The 23,492-nt window shown below is 44.4% G+C and overlaps 1 long non-coding RNA gene across 2 annotated transcripts in view; it reads left to right on the top strand.

Annotated features, from left to right (window-relative positions):
- Window positions 1-23,492, top strand: part of LOC132207583 (uncharacterized) — a 96,198-nt gene that overhangs the window by 24,925 nt on the left and 47,781 nt on the right. The window contains exons 2-3 of one of the 2 annotated variants that reach the window (XR_009443595.1): window positions 17,949-18,158; window positions 21,767-21,928. This is a non-coding gene — a long non-coding RNA (uncharacterized LOC132207583). The remainder of the gene's footprint in view (window positions 1-17,948; window positions 18,159-21,766; window positions 21,929-23,492) is intronic. The other variant, XR_009443596.1, reaches the window with a different exon arrangement.

The raw sequence follows: 23,492 nt of genomic DNA on the forward strand, positions 1-23,492 counted from the left end.
GCTGGAAAAGCTCAGCAGGTCTGGCAGCATCTGCAAAGGGAAAAACAGAGTTCATGTTTCGGGTCCAGTGACCATTCCTCAGAACTCTTCAGGTTTTTTTAATATGGGAGTATGATAGAATTGGTTTTTGCCAGCTCAGTCTCATCATGGCCTTCTCAATGTTTCATCGTACAGGATATATTTCCTGACTCCTGTGTAGAATTATGTTGAATTTACAGCACAGAAACAGGCCATTCTGCTCAACTAGGGTAAGCTGCTATTTATACTTCGTATGAGTCCTCATACCTTCCTCATCTTCACTTTATCAGCACGTCCTTCTGCTCCTTTTTTATTCATGTACTTGTCTAACTTCCATTGTAAGCCCACCATTGTTAGTCACCATCATCAGCTATCCCTGCATTTGAGGATGATGTCTACTCAGGATTGCAAATTTCTGCTGTGGGTCTTCATGTGGCTGAACTGTAATCAACATGGCTTAGAGTAGGATTTCCAACCTTCTCGGATTTCTCTGGAATTCCTTGAGGATTGAAGATTGTGAGAGAAAAATCCAGGGACGTTGAAAATGGTGTTTCTTTGAATACTTCAATTTCTTAATTAAACAAATTTTGGAAATAGAGGAAAACAGTCCAATACTTGGACATCTTGTGTGATTATAGTCCAAGAATATGTTCAGTGGCAATTCCGGTTGACAGTCATGCGGTAAAAGATCTTTATCCTGGTAAAAGAAATTTCAATGTTTTGCAATGTGTTTTTGTAAAAAAATAACTCATGGGATGTTGGTGACAAAGTCGACATTTGCTGATCATTGTTTATTGAACTTGCGAAAGGGGCTGCCTTGCTGAATTGCTGGCAGTTTGTGCAGTGCAAGTGCTCTCAGTGATGCTGATAGATGGGGTGGTTTCCGAACTCATTGCAAAACATGCATTTACAATGCAATTTCTACACATGGAGCTCTGAAACCAGCTGGAACTCACTGATGTCAGGCCCAGCGAGCTCAGGACCTTCAATGTCAGTTTCATCCTATTGCAGCTCAAGGAGCGTGTAACCTTGAAATCAGAGCTAGGCTGTTCCAGACGTACTTCTTGAACAAAGGTTGCTGAAAGCATTGGAAAGCTCTTCTTCTCAAAACCTATCGAGGTGGGAGATCAATCCTTTTTGTCTGTTTGAGTTTGGAATGCATATTTATTGTTCATCCCTATCTGCGCTTGAGAAAAAGGTCATGAACTGCCTTCTTGAACGTCTGCTTTTGATGTGGTGTAGGACATCACAGTGTTGTCAGGGAGGGAGTTTGAAGGATCTGACTCAGCAGCAAAGAAGCAGCGATATAGTTCCAAGTACGTATGGTGAGTGATTTCAAGGTGGTGCTCCCATGAGTCAGTTCTCCTTGTTTCACTAAATAGTAGTGATCACCAGTTTGGAAGGTGATTGAGATTTTATAAGAGTCTTGTTGAAGCAAGTTGGGCTTTTGGAGTTAAATCAGAGAACAGTCATGATGTAATTGAACAGTGGAAGAAGTTCAAGGACTGAATGACCTCCTGTTCTTATTTTCTGGACAGATAAAACAGAGCACGTGCACACACAACTCAACTTTCCTGTATATGACTGACCGCCTCAGTCAAAAGGTTGAAAATTAAGTGTGAAGTAAAAGTGCCATTATAATTCACACAAAACCAAAGCAATCAATTTGTACGATTAAGCACCAACTTCCCTGTTTGAGTGCAAGTGTTCCTTCTCTTCATTGTTGAACTTTGATTGCATTTTTAAATTTTTTAAAATGACCTTTGTTTTGCTTTGTTCTTCAACTAAATGAGACATTAGATTTTCATCCCAAGTACAGAAAAACCTCATGCATAGATTCTTATGTGGCCTATTTTCAACCAGCTATTGTTTCAAATCTGGCCTTGCTACTGTTCCAGGCTGTCAGAAATCTAATGACTTTGATATAGTATTTTATTCAGGAAAGCTGCTGCTGTTTCTAAGACACAAGGAGCCTAAAGGTTTACGGTGACTTAAATAGACCTGGCAACAGCAACACAGCAATGTCACATGCTGACTATCAGTTGTCACCCTTCTATTGACAAGTGTTTTTGTTTCCCATTGTAATTAGTTCCGTTCAATGCAATGTGGTTTCCTAGCTAGCTCAATGACGAGGTGAAGATCTCTGCCCTTAGAGTCCTGGATGATTGTCAAATAAACAGATATTCTGATCTGTCTTTATGAGAGCAGATTTTTCTTTAACTCTTGATTTATTTCTGTTTTGTTAAATCAACAAACTTCTGGTTTGGCAACATTTTTTGTTTCTCTCCGAGTGTGAATGTTATTGATAAGTGGACCAAAATGATGCTTTCCAGGATTGAGTAAATGCAGTCAAGCGTCTGGATGATCCTAAGGGCTAATCTTTAGGAACCTATCAGCAGAGCTGCTAAAACTGGCACGAACTAACAGATTCTGTACACTTCACATTCACTTGTCATCTGTAATCAAAGTTGCATTTGTATAGTGCCTTTGCCATAGCTACCAAGCCCCAAGGCATGTCAGAGGAGCCGAATCAAACAGGGAGCCATACTGAGTGAAAGAAAGTGTTTGAGAAGTATCTTATAGGAGGAGACAGGGATAAAGAGGCCTCTGGAATGAATTCCAAACCTCAGGTTGGAAATGGCTAAATGCTTGACCAGCAATGGGTCAAAGGAGTAAGGCTTGCACACAAGGCCTGAGTTGTAGGAGATCAGAGATCTGCTTGTTTAAGAGGAGGTTGTAGAAGTAGTGTCCTCATCAACTGACCAAATGCAGCTTTGCAGAATACCATACTGCCTACATGAAAATCTGTTGGATGTACTTCTTCTACAGACCTAAAGCCAGTAATCAACAGTAACAATGCATTTAGCTGTAGCTGCTCTTGTATGCTAAATGCTGATTTCTAATATGTGCTCATTTATCAGAGTGTGGCTAGAAGATGTTTTGATTTATCTCATGTAAAGTTTGAAGATCAGGTCCTCCTCACTGATAATTCAGTTCATAGAATCCCCACAGAATGGAAGCAGACCATGCGACCCATTGAGCTCACACTGACCTTCCAAAGAGTATCCCACCCAAACCCAACCCCCTATCACCATAACCCTGCATTTCCAGGAGATCAGATTTAATGCAAAGAACGGCACAGATCCATAACCATCGGCTTAACGGAGCTTTCATCAACTTAAGTTCAGAAGACTATTTTTAACTTCTCTCTCATCTGTCTATATTGCAGTATAATATTTTTTCTCATGTTTCTACTGTAAAAATGCACTTGTATCCAAACAATGCAACATTGTTTTCCATTACCACTTAATGAATATATGGCAGAGATCCTGAAAGCTTGCAATCACGTCATTGTTATTATATTTTCGTTATATGAGGAATCCGATATTGTGCTCGATTTTTCATCTCCCTTTTGTCGTGATTCTATTCTGTATTGCAAACCATTATCTTCAAACCCAAAACAAACTACGCTTCCTGGCCACAGATTCCTTTTCCTGGCGTCTGTCAGAGGCTGGAGCCTGTTTGCGCACTCGGTGGTGTCATATGTGACTCTGAGATGAGCTTCCAATCACTTATCCACAACGTAGAGTCAGACCTGCCCAATTCCCCCTTTGTAACATCATTTGATTTTGTCCCTCTGAGCTCTTTCCTACCACCAACATCACCTCCAACCCAAGATAATAAAATGTGAGGCTGGATGAACACAGCAGGCCAAGCAGCATCTTAGGAGCACAAAAGGTGACGTTTCTGAAGGGTCTAGGCCCGAAACGTCAGCTTTTGTGCTCCTGAGATGTTGCTTGGCCTGCTGTGTTCATCCAGCCTCACATTTTATTATCTTGGAATTCTCCAGCATCTGCAGTTCCCATTATCTCTGATACTATTTTCACCTCCAACCCACTCCTTTTTTGTGTCTCTGTTTGATTAAAACCTGTATAATTTTTTTTAGTTCCCCACCGCATCCCAAAACCAGTTCAGTTCGTCCCCTCCCCCCACTGCACGACACAACCAGCCCAGCTCTTCCCCTCCACCCACTGCATCCCAAAACCAGTCCAGCCCGTCTCTGCCTCCCTAAACTTGTGGGATGCAGTGGGTGAAGGGGAAGAGCTGGGCTGGTTGTGTGGTACAGTGCGGGGGGGGGACGAACTGGGCCCAGTTCGTCCCCTCCACCGACTGCACCACACCCATCCCTTCCTCCCACCCCAAGCCACACCTCCATCTCCTACCTACTTACCTCATCCCACTTCCTTGACCTGTCTGTCTTCCCTGGACTGACCTATCCCCTCCCTACCTGCCCACCTGTACTCTCCTCTCCACTTATTTTCTTTTCTCTCCATCTTCAGTTTGCCTCCCCCTCTCTCCCTATTTATTCCAGAACCCTCACCCCATCCCCCTCTCTGATGAAGGGTCGAGGCCCAAAGCGTCAGCTTTTGTGCTCCTGAGATGCTGCTGGGCCTGCTGTGTTCATCCAGTCTCACATTTTATGATCTTGGATTCTCCAACATCTGCAGTTCCCATTATCACTTGACTTTGTGAACTGGCTGTGGTATGAGACCAACTCTAGTTGAAGAGATGCATTTCATAGGCATAGAGATAGAAAGATTGCAGGAGATTTGTCTTGACATGGTCGGGGAAGAAAATCCATTGAGATAGACTTTACTACTCCTGGTGGATTAGGAAACTATAAAAATTGAGGGAAGTACCTGGAGAGGGCCACTTGAAGCAGCTAGAATGTAAAACATGGAAATACAAATCCATTGTAGGGTTGGAGCTACTGCATATGGTTTACAATGTGCATGGAATGTGCAATGTGTGGGTAAGTTTAAAAGGCAAATGATCCTTTTTGTAGTTCAAAATCTAAGTTGTCTTTCATAATAATGCTTAATCAATGGTGTTTTGGTCATCTGTTGCAGTACAGGTTTTAAAATATAAGTTTCAGTAGTGTTACTGTTTTTAACGATTAAATGGAATTCTGACTTTCTTTTTGAATGTCATTGAGCTCAACAGTTATCATAATGCAATCAAAATTTGTGTTTTCATGGGCAAAACAAGGTTACATTGTTGCTTGCAGTAGTTTGCTGTTTTCTACCTTACAATGGTGACTACAATTCAGAAAGTATTTCATTGGCTTTGATTGCTTTGAGATGCCCTGAAGTTGTGAAAAGCATTGCACTAATGCAGTTTTTCTTTAAGACTGTTCCAATTAGTCTCTCAGGATGGTTGGATGACAAAAGGTTGTTGAATACTGATTCAAGGCAGTGGAACTCTAAGTCTGGGAGTGGGAAATAATGGAATCATAACTGCCTAGATTTTTTCCCCTTTTTGCTTTCTTTCTTCTCATGGGGAAATAAAGCACCCTATCCCCTGCAGTGCCCACTCTTTTGGTCCATTTTTTAAATAGAAATTATGATTGACCTACTTTTCTAATCAAACTGTTCAGAACTGCCTAACTTTCTAATGCTAGAGATAAACAGCTGACAATGATACACAAAGTCTGCTTTTCTTTTCCCATATTCAAAGTTCTTCACCTTGCTCAGATTTAAACAAGCTGGATGATCTGCAGTTCTGAATAAAGTTGCTGTGATAGGTACATTAGTATGATATAAGGCCCATAAATGCAAAATTAGTAGAGGGTTAGCGCAGAGCAGTCAACATCTCAGCAATGCCAACAGAGGCATTCATGACCAGCAACAGAAGCATCCACTGGAAACCTATTTAAACACAGAGAGCAGGATTCACCTTTTTAAGAGCTGCAAAGATCCAAATGGGTGATGTGAACGAGTAAATATCATTCTTAACAATTCTCATGTGTTGGCTTTTACAGGATGTTTTAATCTTTCAGATCTGGGTCAGATTGTTTTGCAACAATGCTTGTTATGAGAGCAAATTGGCCAATTAAAGCTGAATTAATGCAAAAATGTTCACGCATTCTGAATTGATGTTTGAAATAATTCGTGTATTAAAAATGAACTGTACTCATTACAGTGCACTCCAAACGTGAAATAATAAGCAGGAACCGTCCATTGTGCAGTGAGAGCTGCTGATTGTGGCTGCGTGTTGGAGCTTTTAAGGTTGAAAACTGCCCTTTGCTTCACCTTAATAATAAAATGTGAGGCTGGATGAACACAGCAGACCCAGCAGCATCTCAGGATGCTGCTTGGGCCTGCTGTGTTCATCCAGCCTCACATTTTAGTATCTTGGATTCTCCAGCATCTGCAGTTCCCATTATCACTTTGCTTCACCTGCTGGTCTATTTTAGACATGACTGGCAGAACACTCCAAAGACATGAGCCCCTGGCATTGCCTTCAATGTTCCAAGTGTCTTTCATGGAAACCCGTGGCTCCTTCATGATTGAAAATCAGTAAGTAAGTGGTCTCTCAGTGCATGCTGGAAACAACAGACTGGCATCAGGAAATGACGACAAAAGCTTTTGGTTTGTCGCAAACTCTTAAATGGCATCCTGATATCTGTCAGGCAAGCCACCACGCTAGTCTGCATTTGTTGTATTTTCTGTACTGAACAACATTTCCACACAAGATGGTTGACATAAGCAGTAGGAACTGCAGACGGTGGAGAATCTGAGATAACAAGGTGTAGAGCTGGATGAACACAGCAGGCCAAGCAGCATCATAGGAGCAGGAGACCTGATGTTTCGGGCCTAGGCCCTTCTTCAGAAATTTCTGAAGAGGGGCCTAGGCCCAAAACATCAGCTTCCCTGCTCCTATGATGCTGCCTGGCCTGCTGTGTTCATCCAACTCTACACCTTGTTATCTATGGCTGAGATAGGAACAGGAACTGGACCTCAGCCTGTTACTCAAACTCTTCAAGTGCCTGAAACCACTGCACTCCTTCTAGGAGGGAGTAGCAGGGTTGTGTCTGGGCTCTTGCCTGGGGCTCACCCACTCCCATCTGTTTTCTTTCACTTTTTATTTCTGCTTTTTTTTCCTGGATTATCTTTTTGGCGTGTGAGTCACCCGGATTGACGTTGCAGTGAGCACGGGCCACGTGAAGACTGGCAGCTGCTTCCTGGCAGTCAGAAACCATGGCAATGGCATCAGGGATGTCGTCACGTGGGGCCAGCAGCTGCTGTGCACGCTTCAAGATGGCGGCACCGGCAAGACAACACCTTGGGTGAAGGCAGCCAGAGCGAGGCTCTTGGCGAGGTGGTCGCCAGCAGAGCCAGGGACTCCTGGATGTGGTGGGCCTAGAGTGGGAACTCCTGGCATCATCAAGGTGGCAGTGTGGGCAGGCACCGCTGATTGCAGGCCTGGAGCAGGGACCCCTGGTTATTGGCAAGGTGGCGACGGATTGCAATCGGGAATTCCCGTATGTGGGGCGATTATGTGTTGAGCACGGGACTTGGTGACAGTGATATGAGCCCCGTGGCAAGGCTCCTGAAGAGTGGCGACACCTATGTTGGTGGGCCTGGCACAGATGGTGCAAGACGGCGCAAGAGGGCTGGCAGTGCAGATGTCTTTGGTGAGCCGGCTCAGAGTCATCCTGGAGGTAGTGGAACAAAAACTTTCTTTTTACTCTTTTTATTCTCAGACCATCCATAATGGCACTGTATTGCGGAAACAGTTGGAGCTTTTCACTGTATCTTACCGTATTATTCACTGCAAGTGACAATAAATAATTCAATACAATTCACTGCGGGCAGCTAGAGGTGGGCTTTAAATATGGGTATAGCTACCATCACTGAAAACCCACCAATTAATAATGGACCAGGAGCTGTATGAAAATCTATCATGCTAGTACAGCTATAAAATACAAGACACAAACCGTTCAGTGTTGTTTTTTTTCTTCGCTTAATGTCCATCACTTCCATTAAATTCAGCGTTCAGTATAATACTGCAATTGTGCTTTTTGTGTTTGAATTTTCATTTGGAACGTTTTTGCATTTCTCACTGAAATTTCTTCACATGGCGATTTCATCTTTTGGTGCTCTCTCTCTCTCTCTCTCTCTCTCTCTCTCTCTCTCTCTATCTGAGTCTCTCCAGCAGTGTTAGCTGTTGCTTGTCCTTTGAATGCAGAAACTTGGTCATTTCTGCACAAACATGATGAAAAGGTTCTGTGTCGAAGGGGAAATCCATTGATACATCAGGATAGTTTCTGCAAGTTATTATCTCCTACCCTCAGAAGTGAAATTTATGAGATATATTGCCTGGTAGTTCAGGGGTTCAAATCCCACAGCAGGGGACGACATATAGAGTGCTACACTGCCTGAGGTATTGTAATTAAGATGAAACATTAACCCTCTCAGCTCGATGCAAAAAATCCCACATGTAATCATGGACATTCTTCTTGCTAATCTGGCTGGGATTTATTCCCACAATAAGTATCATGAAAGCAAACAAAAAAGAAACAGATTTTCTAGTCGTTGTCATGTTACTGTGTGTGTGTTCTTATGTTTATTTTTATTCAGTTGTGGGACGTGGGCCATCACTATCTGGGTCAGCATTATTGCCCGTCCCTGGTTGCCCTTGGGAAGGTGGTGGTGAGCTGCCTTCTTGAACCACTGCAATCCGCATGCTGTAGGTTGACCCACAATGCTGTTAGGGAGGGAATTCCAGGCTTTTGACCCAGCAACAGTGGAAAAAAAACAGTGATATATTTCCAAGTCAGGATGCTGAGTGGCTCGGAGGGGAACAGGCATGTGGTGGTGTTCCCATGTATTTGCTGTGCTTGTCCAAGATGGAATTGGTAGTGGATTCGGAAGGTGCTGTCTGAGAGTCTTTGGTGAATTTCTGCAGTGCATCTTGTAGATAGTACAGAGTGCTGCTACTGAGTGTCAGTAGTCGTGGGAAAGGATATGGGACCAATCAAGCATGCCGCTTTGTCCTGGAAGGTGTCAAGTTTCTTGAATGTTGGAGCTGCACCTGTCCAGGCGAGAAGGGTGTATTCCATCATATTCCTGACTTGTGTCTTGTCGACGATGCACAGGCTTTAGGGAGTCAAGAGGTAAATTATTCACCACAGTATTCCTCGCCTCTGATGTGCTCTTGTAGCCAATCTATTTGTGTGCCAAGCCTAGTTGAGTTTCTAGTCAGTGGTAACCCCCAGGAGATAATGGGAACTGCAGATGCTGGAGAATCCAAGAGAATAAAGTGTGAAGCTGGATGAACACAGCAGGCCGAGCAGCATCTCGGGCGCACAAAAACTGACGTTTCAGGTGTAGACCCTTCATCAGAGAGGGGGATGGGGAGAGGGTTCGGGAATGAATAGGGGGAGAGGGGGAGGCGGACCGAAGATGGAGAGAAAAGAAGATAGGTGGAGAGGAGAGTATAGGTGGGGAGGTAGGGAGGGGATAGGTCAGTCCAGGGAAGACGGACAGGTCAAGGAGGCGGGATGAGGTAGTAGGTAGGAAATGGAGGTGCGGCTTGAGGTAGGAGGAAGGGATGGGTGAGAGGAAGAACAGGCCAGGGAAGCGGAGACCGGCTGGACTGGTTTTGGGTTGCAGTGGGGGGAGGGGATGAGCTGGGCTGGTTTTGGGATGCGGTGGGGGAAGAGGAGATTTTGAAGCTGGTGAAGTCCACGTTGATTCCATTGGGCTGCAGGGTTCCCAAGCGGAATATGAGTTGCTGTTACTAGAACCTTGGGGTGGCATTATTGTGGCACTGCAGGAGGCCCAGGATGGACATGTCGTCTGAGGAACGGGAGGGGGAGTTAAATTGGTTCGCGACTGGGAGGTGCAGTTGGTATACTGTATCCATTGTACCCTGTGTGGCTTCCTCTACATTGGGGAAACCAAGCGGAGGCTTGGGGACCGCTTTGCAGAACACCTCCGCTCGGTTCACAATAAACAACTGCAACTCCCAGTCGCGAACCATTTTAACTCCCCCTCCCGTTCCTCAGACGACATGTCCATCCTGGGCCTCCTGCAATACCACAATGATACCACCCGAAGGTTGCAGGAACAGCAACTCGTATTCCGCTTGGGAACCCTGAAGCCCAATGGTAACAATGTGGACTTCACCAGCTTCAAAATCTCCCCTTCCCCCACCGCATCCCAAAACCAGCCCAGTTCGTCCCCTCCCCCCACTGCATCACACAACCAGCCCAGCCTGTCTCTGCCTCCCTAACCTGTTCTTCCTCTCACCCATCCCTTCCTCCCACCTCAAGCCGCACCTCCATTTTCTGCCTCTGAACCTCATCCCACCTCCTTGACCTGTCCGTCTTCCCTGGACTGACCTATCACCTCCCTACCTCCCCACCTATACTCTCCTCTCCACCTATATTATTTTCTCTCCATCTTCGGTCCGCCTCGCCCTCTCTCCCTATGTATTCCAGAACCCTCTCCCCATCCCCCTCTCTGATGAAGGGTCTAGGCCCGAAACGTCAGCTTCTGTGCTCCTGAGATGCTGCTGGGCCTGCTGTGTTCATCCAGCCCCACATTTTGTTGTCTTCCTTTAGTTTGTTGTTTGATTACGAAATATACATGGTGAAAGGATTACCACATAGCACATTATGCAGCATACCACATTAGTGGCGCCGATACGGTCATCAATGTAACGGAGGAAGAGATGGGGTTTAGGGCCAGTGTAGGTACGGAAGAGGGATCGTTCCATGTAACCTGCAAAGAGGCAGGCATAGCTTGGGCCCATGTGGATACCCTGGCCACCCACTTTGCCTGTAGGAGGTGGGAGGATTTGAAAGAGAAGTTTTAGTTTTCAAGGACCGCAACTACCCCCCACCCCCCCGCAGTGGTCGAAAACACCCTCGACCGGGTCACCCACATTTCCCACAACTCACCCCTCACACCCGCTCCCCGTAACAACAACCAAAACAGAGTCCTCCTCGCCCTCACATACCACCCCACCAACCTTCGGATTCAATGCATCATCGCCGACACTTATGCCATCTGCACTCTGACCCTACCACCGAATACATTTTTTCCCTCGCCACCCTTAGGTGACTCCCTTACGCGCTCCACACTCCCCTCCAGCACCCCGTACACGCGGCACTTTTCCCTGCAACTGCAGGAAGTGCTTCACCTGTCTCGATACCTCCCCCCTCACCCCCATCCCAGGCCCCAAGAAGAAATTTCCACATCAAGCAGATGTTCACCTGCACATCTGCTAATGTGATATACTGTATTCGCTGTTCCCATTGTAGCCGCCTCTACATCGGGGAAACCAAGCGGAGGCTTGGGGACCTTTGCAAGTCACTAATGCACGAAAGAACTGCACCTACCAGTTGCGAACCGTTTCAACTCTCCCTCCCAATCCTCAGATTATATGTCCATCCTGGGTCTCCTGCAGTGCCACCAGAAGATTGCAGGAGCAGCACCTCATATTCCGCTTGGGAACCCTGCAGCTCAGTGGTATCAATGTGGACTTCACAAGCTTCAAAATCTCCCCTCCTGCTCCCGCAACCCAAAACCAACCCACCTCTTCCATCCTGCCACCTCCAGCCCCACCCCCACCTCCTACCTACTAGCCTCTTCCCGCCCCCTTGACCTGTTTGTCCTCTCTGGACTGCCCTGTCTGCTCCCTGACTTCCCACCTGCACTCCATCCATGCTTCTTTGACCTGCCTGTCTCCTGTCCACCTATCTTTTCCTTTATCCAACTTCTATCCGCCTCCCGCTCTCTCCCTATTTATTTCAGAACCCCCTCTCCCTCCTCCATTTCTGAAGAAGTGTCTAGGCCTGAAACGTCAGCCTTCCTGTTGCTCTGATGCTGCTTGGCCGGCTGTTTTCGTCCAGCTGTACACCTTGTTACTTCAAAGAAAATCTCAGTGGCCCTGACCAGTTTTTCAATTCCTCTCACAAGGGAAGTACCAGAGGGTTGGAGAACAGAATGTGGTTTGACTTATCAAGATAAATGCAAAACTATTCAATTCCAGTGGAGGTTTGAGATGCAGTGTTGATGTTTGTTCTATGTAGTAGCCTGGCCTTAACTTGTCCTGTGGTGAGATGTAATTTGAAGGGGATGCTGTGCTTTTTTTTTCTCGTTTTGGTACGGTATGTGTTACTTTACCTTGTCAGCCTATTTTATAGAGTCATAGTCGTACAGCGTGGAAATGGGCCCTGAGGTCCAACATAATCCCAAACTAAACTAGTCCCAACTGCCTCTTCGTGGCCCATATCCATTCAGCCTTGTCCTATTTATAAACCTCGATCAGGTCACCTTTTATCCCCTTTGCTCCAGTGAAAAAAGTTCCAGCTGACCCAACCTTCCTTTATCACTGAAACCTTCCATGCTCAGCAACAATCTGGTAAATTTCTTCTGTGCCCACTCTTGCTTAATAATATCCTTCTAAAATAGGGCAACTGTAAATTTGTACTGTAGAAATCTTCAAGACTAGAAAAACATAAAAGCAAACAAACCAGGAAATGAAGGGATCAAATTGTAGTTCAGGAAGTGGAAAAATGGAAGTGGCTTGAGTGCAGCAGGTTCTGGACTAACGTGCACTGTAGTTCTGAAAGGGCATTTCACCGGTGTGAGTGGAAAGTTGTAGATGAAATAGTGACTTGAATCTTCAAGTACGCTCTCTCTCCAATTGATGTTGGAAACTCCTTCATGTTTCTAATGACGAATCCCAGGTTTCGCTGCTGTTGTCTAGCTGATAGCCAGCCTTCAAACTGTTTCAAAGAGGAAAAGAACAAAGAAAATTACAGCACAGGAACAGGCCCTTTGGCCCTCCAAGCATGCGCCGTTCCAGATCCTTTATGTAAACCTGTCGCCTGTTTTCCAAGGATCTGTTCCCTTTGCTCCCTGCCCATTCATGTTTCTGTCTAGATACATCTTAAATGACGCTATTGTGCCCGCCTTGAACGCCTGCGTTGACAACGCGTTTCAGGCACCCACGACTCTCTGCATAAAGAACTTTCCACTCATATGCCTTAAACTTTTCCCCTCTCACCTTGAAATTGTGACGTCTAGTAATGCCCCCACTCTGAGATGGAAAGCTTCTTGCTATCCACCCTGCCTATACCTCTCATGATTTTGTCGACATCAATCAGGTCCCCCCCCTTCAACCTCCGTGTTTCTCATGTAAATAATCCCAATCTACTCAACCTCTGTTCATAGCTAGTGCCCTCCATACCAGGTAACATCCTGGTGAACCTCCTCTGCACCATCTCCAAAGTATTCACGTCCTATTGGTAATGTGGCGACCAGAACTGTACGCCGTATTCCAAATGTGAATCCAAGTCCTATAAAACTGCAACATGACATGCCAACTCTTATACTTGATACCCCGTCTGATGAATGAAAGCATGCCGTATGCCTTCTTGACCACTCTATTGACCTGCGTTGCCACCGTCTGGGTGCAATGGACCTGAACACCCAGATCTCTCTGTGCATCAATTTTCCCCAGGGCTTTTCCATTTCCCGTACAGTTCGCTCTTGAATTGGATCTTCCAAAATGCATCACCTCGCATTTGCCCGGATTGAACCCCATCTGCCATTTCTCCACCTAACTCTCCAATCTGTCTATATTCTGCATTCTCCAACAGTCCCCTTCGCTATCCGCTACTATCTGTTTTGCATCGGTTTTGCACAAAACTAGATTTCTGTTCTATTTTTGCAAGTGAATTGTTTCAAATTAGTTGCTGTTCTTTGTAAATCACAATCATGAATGCACATCCAAGCAGTGGGGAGAGGGGGAGAATGGATTTGAGACGTCATGAAGTCGGAGATTTGTTACAATCCGCAAATATTGTCATTATAATTTTTAAAATTCACGAGCATGTCATTGATGTTGCTTTCTTGGGCTGCATTTGCTATCCATCCAGAATTGCTGTTGAGAAGGTTGTGGAGAATTGGCCTGTTGAATAGCTGCAATGCACGTGGTATGAATATATTAATGAAATACTGAGGACAGGAGATGAATTGCTTTTACTCAGTGGAAATGAAGTAACAGTCATACAGTTCCAGATCAGGATTCTGCTGATTTTGACAGGGAACATGCAGATTCTGGAGCTGCTGTTTAAATATTTTTGGGTGGTAGGGTTCACACAATTATCAGGTACTGTGGAAGGAGTTTGATGAATTGGTGCATTGTCTCATTGTAACTCCTCATCTCAAACAACAGTTCATTCTCGATCCATTGTTAATTGTAAATTTTCAGTTCGACCGAAAGGAAAAACAGTATTGAGGGATATGGACCAAAGGCAATATGGAGGTAGGCCACAATTAAGTTATAACCTCATTGGATGGTAGAAAGTGTTTGAAGGGTTGAATGGCTGACTTGTTTTCCTATATCCTTACGTAAGAAGGGGGATCAATCAATGGGATGATTTGACTGCATTGCTGTCGTTTATCGATAGTGTTGTCGGAGTCGCACTCGTTCAGCTGAGTGAAGAGTATTTCATTGACACCCGGATTTGGAGTTTATCGGCAGTGGACAGATGTTGAGAAGTCTACTTGCTGTAGAATCTATTGTCTCTGATCTACGGTTCCAGTCACATTGATTAACATAGATCCAAGAACACTTCAGCAGAGGAACAGGCCCTTTGGCATGCAATGTTGTGCCAAACATGATGCCAAATTTAGCTAAACCCTTCTGAATGTCCTTGATTCATATTCCTACATTCCTTGTATATTCATGCATGTATATAAAAGTGTCTTAAACGGCCCTATTGTATCTGCTTCCACAGCCACCCCGGCAGTGCTTTTCAGACTCCTACCACTCTCTGGATATAAGAATTGTCTCTGACATCTCCTTTGAACTTTCCTGCTCTCACCTTAAATACATGCCCCCAGTTTTAGACATTTCAAATCTGGAAGAAGGGTTACAGTCAGAATCTGTCTCTGCATGTCATAAATTTGTAAACCTCTATCAAGTCTTCCCTCAACCTCTGCCACTGCAGAGAAAACAGCCTGAGTCTTTCCAGCCTCTCCTTTCTAGCTCAAGCCCTCAAATCCAGGCAACCTCTTTTGCACCGTATTCAAAACCTCCACGTCCTTCCTGTAACATGACGACCAGAATTGGATACAATTCTTAAGAGTGCAATACTTAAGGCCTAACCAAAGTGTTCTAAAGCTGGAACATGACATCCTGATTCTTGTGCTCGATTCCCGAACTAATAAAGGCAAGCATGCCATGCGTCTTCTTTGCCACTCTATCAACTTGTGTGGCCCCTTTCGGGGAGCTATGAACTGAATCCCAAGATCCCTGTGTCCACAAATGCTGCTCAGGGTCCTGCCATTAACTGTGTATTTTTCCTTAACATTTAATTTCCCAAAGTGGAGCACTTCACACTTAATGGATTAAAATTCACTTGCCATTTCTGCAATGGATCTGTATCCTTCTGTATCCTTTTATGACTTTCTACCCTAACTACCACTCTACCAATCATTCTATCGTCTAAAAACTTACTAACCCATCCATCTATCTTGTCACCTCAGTCATTTTATATATATACCACAACAGCAGAGGTCCCAGTACAGATCCCTGCAGAACACAATAGTCCTGGATCTGCAGCCTAAAAAGCACGTTTCCACCACCACCCTCTGCCTTCTCTGGGCAAGCCAGTTGTGAATCCAAGCAGCTAAGTGACCACGGACCCCATGGATCTTAATCTTCTGGATGATCCTACGGTGAAGCACCTTGTTGAAAGCCTTGCTAACATCCATGTCAACAATATCCACCACTCTACCTTCAATGATCACATTAGTTACCTCCTCAAAAAATTCAATCAATTTAGTAAGACATGACCTGCCCTGCACAAAGCCATGCTGACTGTCCCTAATTGGGCCATGCTGTTCCAAATACAGATAAATACAACCCCTAAGAATTCTGTCCAATAGCTTCCCAATGAACGATGAGAGACTCTCTAGTCTATAGTTTCCTGGATTGACCCGATTTACCTTCTTGAACAGAAGAAGAACATTTAGCAACTTGCTCGTTCTCAGCACATCTCCAGTGGTTACCAAGGATACAAAGATATTGCTGAATGCCCCGACAATCTCCTCTCTCAACTCGCTCAAAATCCTTGAGTAGATACCATTGGGTCCTGAGGACTTATCCACCTTAATGCTCTTTCTTGATCTCAAAATGCTGTTATCATATGAGCATGCTCCACACAAATCCCACTATCCTCCACACCCTTCGCCTGAGTGAATAGTGATGCACAGTACTCATTTCGGATCTTGCCCATATCCTCTGCTTCCGTACACAAGTTCCCTCCTTTATCCTGAATGATCCTACTTTCTCACTATTTATCCCCTTGTTTTTGATGTATGCACAGAATGCCTTGGGATTTCCTTCAACCCTCCTTGCCAAGGTCATTTCATCGCCCTTTCTTTTTCTGCTTTTTCTAATGTCGGCCCTGTTCGATTTTAGTTTCCTAAACCTGACATATTTCTGTTTTTGTCCCTTTTGACTAACTTCACAACCTCCCCAATTATCCAAGGGTCTTTACCTCGCCATCCTTGTCCTTCCTCCTTCCTGATCCTAAACTCATAAGCAGGCCTTTAAACAATTCCCATATGGCAAATGTGACAGCTCCCCCCAATTAACACTCCCCAGCTCCTACCTAAAATTGATATAATTTACTCTCCCCCAAGGTCCTGACTTATCCTTCTTCATAGCAATCTTAAAATTGAAGGAGTTGTGATCACTATTTCCAAAATGCTTTCCCACACTTCTCACCAGTTACCTGACCAGGACAAAGTCCAGCATGGCCCATCTTCTATCCATATACTGTGTCAAGAAACTCTCTTGGATAGACTTAATTAAATTCTTAAGTTCACGGATTCTGTGACAGACAAAGAGAAGCAGTGAATTTTTCTAACCTCATTTCCAACACCTGGCGCATAGCCTTGCATGGCTTGGATAGCACTTGTACATTTAAAACAAAAATGTAAGGATGATGTTCAGGTAAGGACATGGAATTTTGTGATGTGGTCATATTCTCTCTTGTTGGAGCTGATTGCTGCTTAGCACTTGTGTGGTGCAAATGTTACTTATCCTTTATCAGGCCAAGCCTGATCGTTGTGCAAGTCTCACTGTATTTTCTCATCGTTGATTTCACTATTGGAAAAGTCATGAATTCTGCTGGACACCTGGACAATATTCAATGAACATTCATGTCTCCACTTTGGTTCAAATGAAGACATGACTTCAGCCAGTGCAGGTATCCAGTGAATGCCACTGACTCAATTTTCTATTCCTCTGCTTAACACCACATTCAATCAGAAGTTGGCTTGGTGGAAATGACAGATTGCAGTTTCCTTCCTTTTCAAGCTCAGGATCTCTGATCGTATTTGTGGGAAATCCTGAATGAGGTTATGAGAAGTGTGAGCCTGACGAAAAGTAAACTGAGCCTTAGTGTGCAACTGTTTGACAGCACTGTCATCCAGATGTTGCATTACTTTGCTGATGATTGAGAATACATTGAGGCCATAATTGGTCAGCACAATTTGTCTGACTATTACATGATAGGTCATCTTTCTCTGAAATGTGAGTGTCGCAAGTGTTTAAAAATGTACTGGAAAACATTTACTGTTGGTGTGCTGACCTTGGGGCACATTGTTCCAATACAGTTTGTCGGATGCTGCCAGGTGCCATGGCATTTGCAGTATCCGGAACATTCAGTCTTGTCATTGCGTGAAATAACTTGAATTGCGCGGAAGTTAACATCTGTGATTCCTCCTCAGGATGAGGGCAAGAAGATCATCCAGACTGATGCTCTGAATGGTTTCATCTGCCTCTTCACCTTTTGTTCGTAACATCTTGTAATAACTGCCATGTAGCCTGATGAGAAACTTAAGCTCATCTTGATTCATTTGCATTCGAAGGTGCCTATTTTTCCCAAACAAAAGGACCCATCACTGAGCGGGAACTATGGAGCATGTTCTAGACATCAGTGGTGAGACAATGGTGGATCTTGACCAGAAAACCATTGTTATGTTGGTGAAATGCAAACAAAAATCTATATGATGTAAACTTTATTCTCAGCTAATCCCTTTCTCAAATGACAGATTGTGATGTTGGTAACGGGAAAGCCTCCATTGTTGGAGGACGAGAAGCCGTATCCACTTGAAGCAGCATAGGCTTTTGCGATGACTGTGGAAACCACTGCTTATGCCTTGCTTCAAGCATTGTCAAGGAATGATATTGACTACGCAACACCGATTGCGAGGTGGCGAACGATGCAACAGAACTATGGTGGTGGATTTCACTCGACGCAGGTAAATGCTTGAGATCACAACAACAGGCATTCAGATATTTCCATGGATCAGGTTACTAACTGGTGGTTGTTGCAGTTTGCAATCAAACTGGACACTGCATTTTCATCTGCAGGTTTGGTGCATTGGCACAAATTCCAGTTCTTCAATGGTGTTAATCCTTGGTTAAATTCTTACATGCACTTTGCCTGTGCATCACTTTTCCTCTTGGCATTGTCCTTGAAAACTACCTGTTTCTGGAAACCTTCACTTGCTTGTCATAGGATCATTGAGGGACAGCATAATAGAGTGCTATGGCAATGGAACAGACCCTTCAGCAAATTGTATGTGCCCTCACAAGATGCAAGTCCCGAACTATTCTCATCACATTTCCCAGCACTCGACCCAGAGCCTTGTATGCCTTGGCATCGCAAATGCCCAATCAAAGACTTGTTAAATGTTATCATGCTTTCTGCCTCTACCACCCACACAGTCGGTGCGTTCCACATTCTCACCACAGGTTGGGTGCAAAAACAAGTAAGTTTCCTCAAGAGATAGTAGGAACTTGCCAATGCTGGAGAATCTGAGAGAGCAAGGTGTCGAACTGGATGAACACAGCGGGCCGAGCAGCATCAGAGAAGCAAGAAAGCTGACGTTTCAGATCGAGACCCTTCTTCAAAACCCAGGGAGGAGAAGGGGATTCTGTAAAAAATAGTGAGAAGTGGGGAGGCAGACAGAAGATGGAGAAAGGAGAAGATAGGTGAACTGTCCCGTGCTGTCCACTCACTGTCCCCTGCTCCAGAATCATAGAATCAGAGAATTCTACAGAATTGAACAAGCACTTCATTCCATTTGTGTCTGTAACCACTGAAGCCACACTAAGTTCACATTCGGCTCATGTTCTAGCAATAGGCCTATTGCCTTGAATGTTATTTCATTTTACATGCTGTACCAACCCTTTTTCTTTAACGTGAAAAGATTATCCACCTCAACTGAAGTCCCAGACAATGAATTCCAAACCCCCAGCACCTTCTGGGTGTCTTTTCTTTCCTGAAATTCCTTCTGAGCTTTTAGCTTAAATGTATGTATCTCTTCTTCTACCACCACCGCCCCCCGACCGACTCCATTATCGACCTTCTTTTTACCTCACCCCTACCCATATTAATCTAAACAATTTTTTCAGGACCTCCTTCAACCTTCTCTACTCGAAAGAAAACAATCCAACCTTATCCAGATAAAACAGTGATGCTAGAGACAATGGGAACTGCAGATGCTGGAGAATCCAAGAGAACAAAGTGTGGAGCTGGCTAGACACAGCAGGCCAAGCAGCATCTCGGGAGCACAAAAGCTGATGTTTCAGGCCTAGACCTTTAATCAGAGATCGGCAGCAGTGATGCTGCCCGGCCTGCAGTGTTCCTCCAGCTCCACACTGTGTGATCTCAGACTCCAGCATTGGCAGTTATTGCTAACGCAAACTTATCCAGACTCTCCAAAGAGTTAAAATGCTTCACCCCCTCAGAACATCCTGATGAATGTCCTCCACACATGCTCAAATGCAAACACCTCCTTTCTATAATGGAGAGACCAGAACTGCACTGAGCACTTCAGCTGGGGCCTAACAAAAGTCCTGTACAGCTCTTGAGCCATATGCTTTCTGAACTGTCCCTTTAAGCTGCCATTCCATGTTCAGGAATCTGTGGACAAGCACCCCAAGATCACACCATTCCTCTGATCTTCCTAGTGTCCTGGCATTTCTTTGAATGATTCCTTGCCTTGTTAGTTTGTCCAAATTGCCTTATTGATCAGGGTTAACATTCCATCTACCGTTGACCTGCCCATTTGACCAATCTGTGACTTTGGATTCAACTTGCTGTATTTTCCTGGACCCCCCGAGCTTTACCTTCTTTGCCACGCTCCCATTTGGGACCCTGTCCAAGTCTTTGCTGAAATCTATTTTCACTACATCAACTCCCATCTGCACACTCTGTCACCTCTTTGAAAGAATCATCTAAGTTTGTGAGGCGTGACCTCCCTCTGACAAAGCTATGCTGACGGTCGCTGATCAGACCCCACTTCTTGAAATGGAAATTACATCTGCCGTTCAGAATTTTCTCCAATATTTTCCTATCTACTGATGTGATACTCACCGGTCTGTAATACTCTGCTTTCTGTTTGTCACGCATTTTGATAAGTGGAACTATGTTACCTGTTCTCCAGTCCTTTGGTACTTGTGAAAGCTCTGTATGAGGGCGAGTGGCATTTTTTCTCTCATCTCCCTGGGCATCGTGGCATACACCTCATCCAAACCTGGGATTTGTCCAATTTTAAGTTCACCAAAACACCTAACATCTCCCCAGTCTCTGTTAATTCTGTCCGACAATTGTGTGCTCCTTCTCACATGTAAAAGCTGATGTGAAATTCTCGTTTAACACCTGACATTGCCCTCCAGTTCAAACCGTTCATTTGCCTCTTCATCCCTAATGAGACCTGGTTTTCCCTGGGTTTTCTCTTTCCCTCTGAGACACTTGTAGAAGATTTTGAGATTCTCCCTCATCCTAATCTTGGTCACCAGTGTTCTGTTGCCCTGTATTTGTTCTCTGATTTGCTGTGATGAGATGCCCCTGCACACTATACATCATCATCATCATGACATCATCATCATCATGGTGGTTTCTCGCAGATATGGATGACACTCTCCCACTCTCAGGCTGAATTGATTGCTGGCTGCACAGACCGATGCAGCTCCCGTCGGCTCTGTTGCACTCGGGGCAGAAGGCAGTCGTGGGAAGGGGTGAGGGAGGTGTTGGTGTGGCTGCATGGCTTCCGCTGCTTCCAAAGGCAAGCCGCAAAGTGTTTGATGCCTTCCCAGGTGCTCTTCAGGCTTTAGGCCGTCTTAGGCCGGCGATTCCCAGGTGTCTGCAGGAATGTCGCACTTCACCATTGAGGACTTGAGTTTATCACCGAGTGCTTCCTCTGCACATCTGGGTCTCGCCTGCTTTTTTGAAGCTGGGATGAGAACATGCGGAGAGTCTCGTGTCAGTCATACAGATGAAGTGTCCAGCCCATTGTAGCTGATCGAGGATGGTCAGTGCCTCAGTGCTGGGGATGTTGGCCTGGTTGACGTTAGTGCGTCCACAGGGACTCTTGTTCCCTTGATGACTGTTATACACCTCCCTTTTCCTTTTTATGTGGTCAAAGAACAAAGAAAATTACAGCACAGGAACAGGCGCTTCGGCCCTCCAAGCCTGCGCCAGATCCTATTGAAAGCCGTGTGTTGATGCATTTGTGTAATGATTGTGTTTTGTTTGAGCCCTAACACTCAAAGCAGTGTAAGAATGTCTTTGTGCAGCAGGCAAGGTGTCATGAGATTGAGCCTTCATACACTTGCAAGATGTTGAAAATTTGCCATTATTTATTAAAACACTGATAAATGTCCATGATCAACATTTCTGTTACCCTGCAATGATTATCCCGTGGCATGTAAAATCAGAAAGATTCGATAAAATGAGACTGGGTCATGCCCAAGCCTTGCGGAGTTGGGTCAGCATGCAGGGAGAATGTTTGCATTTCATGTATGTGGAAGTACTGAAATATTTCCATGAATCTAAAAGTCACTTTTCCCTTCATTGAAGGACACAATCATTGCCTTGGAAGCTTCATCATGATAGGACATTGCATTTCTGAAGAGGGAAGAAGAAATCAACATGCAAATTCAATTCCATGGTTTTGGAAGTCCCATTGAGAACACGATTCATGTGCGCTGGCATAATGCTCTGACCGAGAAAGAATCGAAGGTGAGTTTGTAGTTTGGAAGATCGCAGCAATTTATGCATCAACTTCTTCATCAATAATGTTCCATTGCTTTCAAACTGCATTTTCCACTCTGCAAGATAATAACTGTTAGAACAAGCAACAGGATGGGTAGATGGGCTGTGGGGAATGCAATGGCACAAAACCCAATCCATTCGACAACATATTTCAGATATGTCAACAAATTAAATATTCCAGCAGAGGGATAAAACATGGAAGATGAGAGTGAGGAGCCAAGAGTTCTGATGACAAAAGAACACGAACTTAACTTGATCCATTTGAGCAAAAAAGCAGGCACACAAACAAATAATCAGCTAACAATGCACATGTGCAACGGAGGCTACAGGGGGACTAAGAATGCCGAATTGTTGTCATGCGTATTGCTGAAAGGGTGATTGAAACAGATTCTGTGGTAAATTTGAAGAAATACAGATAATGCATCTCAGGATGTTGGAGAAAGAACATTTATGGACTGAGGCAAATTGTATTGCCCTTTTCAGGAGTTATTTGGGTCAAAATGAATTCAAAGACTTTCTTCTGTGCTGAAAGCTTTAGCTTAGTTGCAGCTGGATCACAATTTCTGTTCCTGGTAGTATTTAGCAAACTGTTAAAAGTGAATGTCACTGCACAGAATTCCAAACATGACTCCAATCAGTAGAGAAAATATCCAAGGGGTATGATGAGTTGTATCCTCTCATGTTGAACAATGCAGCTACAGATACAATGGAGGCACTGATGATAATCTTCCAAGAATCCTTAGATTGTGGAAAATTCTCAGAGGATTGAAAGATTGTGAACATAACACCTTTATTACAAAGATACTTCAATAAAATAGTGAGCAAGTATTGCCAATTTAGGTCAACCTGGGAAGATGTTCATGCCGGCAATGAAAGATGAAATAACAGGGTACTTAGTGTACTATAACATCCTACAGAGTTAACATCCTTTCATAAAGGGGAAATAATACTTGACAAACTTGCTACAGTGCTTTGAGAAGGAAACAAACATTACTGACGAAGGACCACCAGTTGATGTCGTACATTGAGATTTCAACAAAGCATTTGATAAGGTACAGCTCATAAGGTGTCTCAAAAGAAAAGAGCCCACGTGTTCAAGCGTAGTATGTTAGGATGGACAGAGGGCTGCATCGTACATAGAAGTAGAGTCGTAGCAGCAAGATGGTAACTGACAAGTCATGTACGGCCACAGACTGAATGCTGCGGAGGCCGTACACCTCATGTTGACTGGGTTGATTTCGGAAATGGCGTAGGGGATTGCCATGCTTAGGAAAGTTGGGCGGGCTGGGACGACATTCATTGGAGTTTATAAGATTGAAACAAATCTTATTTTTTCAACATTTAAGATGCTTAAGAGGCTTGATAGTGTATATCCGTAGAGATTACTCCCATTGTGAAAGATTTTACGACCAGAGGCCACATTTTCAAATTGGTTGCCTATTAATTTAGGGGAAGAATTACTTCTTTCAGGTTGTAGCAATCTATTGAACACTTTGACAGAGAAGGTTTGAGAGGTAATGCCATTAATTAT

This window comes from Stegostoma tigrinum, unplaced genomic scaffold, assembly GCF_030684315.1.
Source record: "Stegostoma tigrinum isolate sSteTig4 unplaced genomic scaffold, sSteTig4.hap1 scaffold_104, whole genome shotgun sequence".
Taxonomy (NCBI): domain Eukaryota; kingdom Metazoa; phylum Chordata; class Chondrichthyes; order Orectolobiformes; family Stegostomatidae; genus Stegostoma; species Stegostoma tigrinum.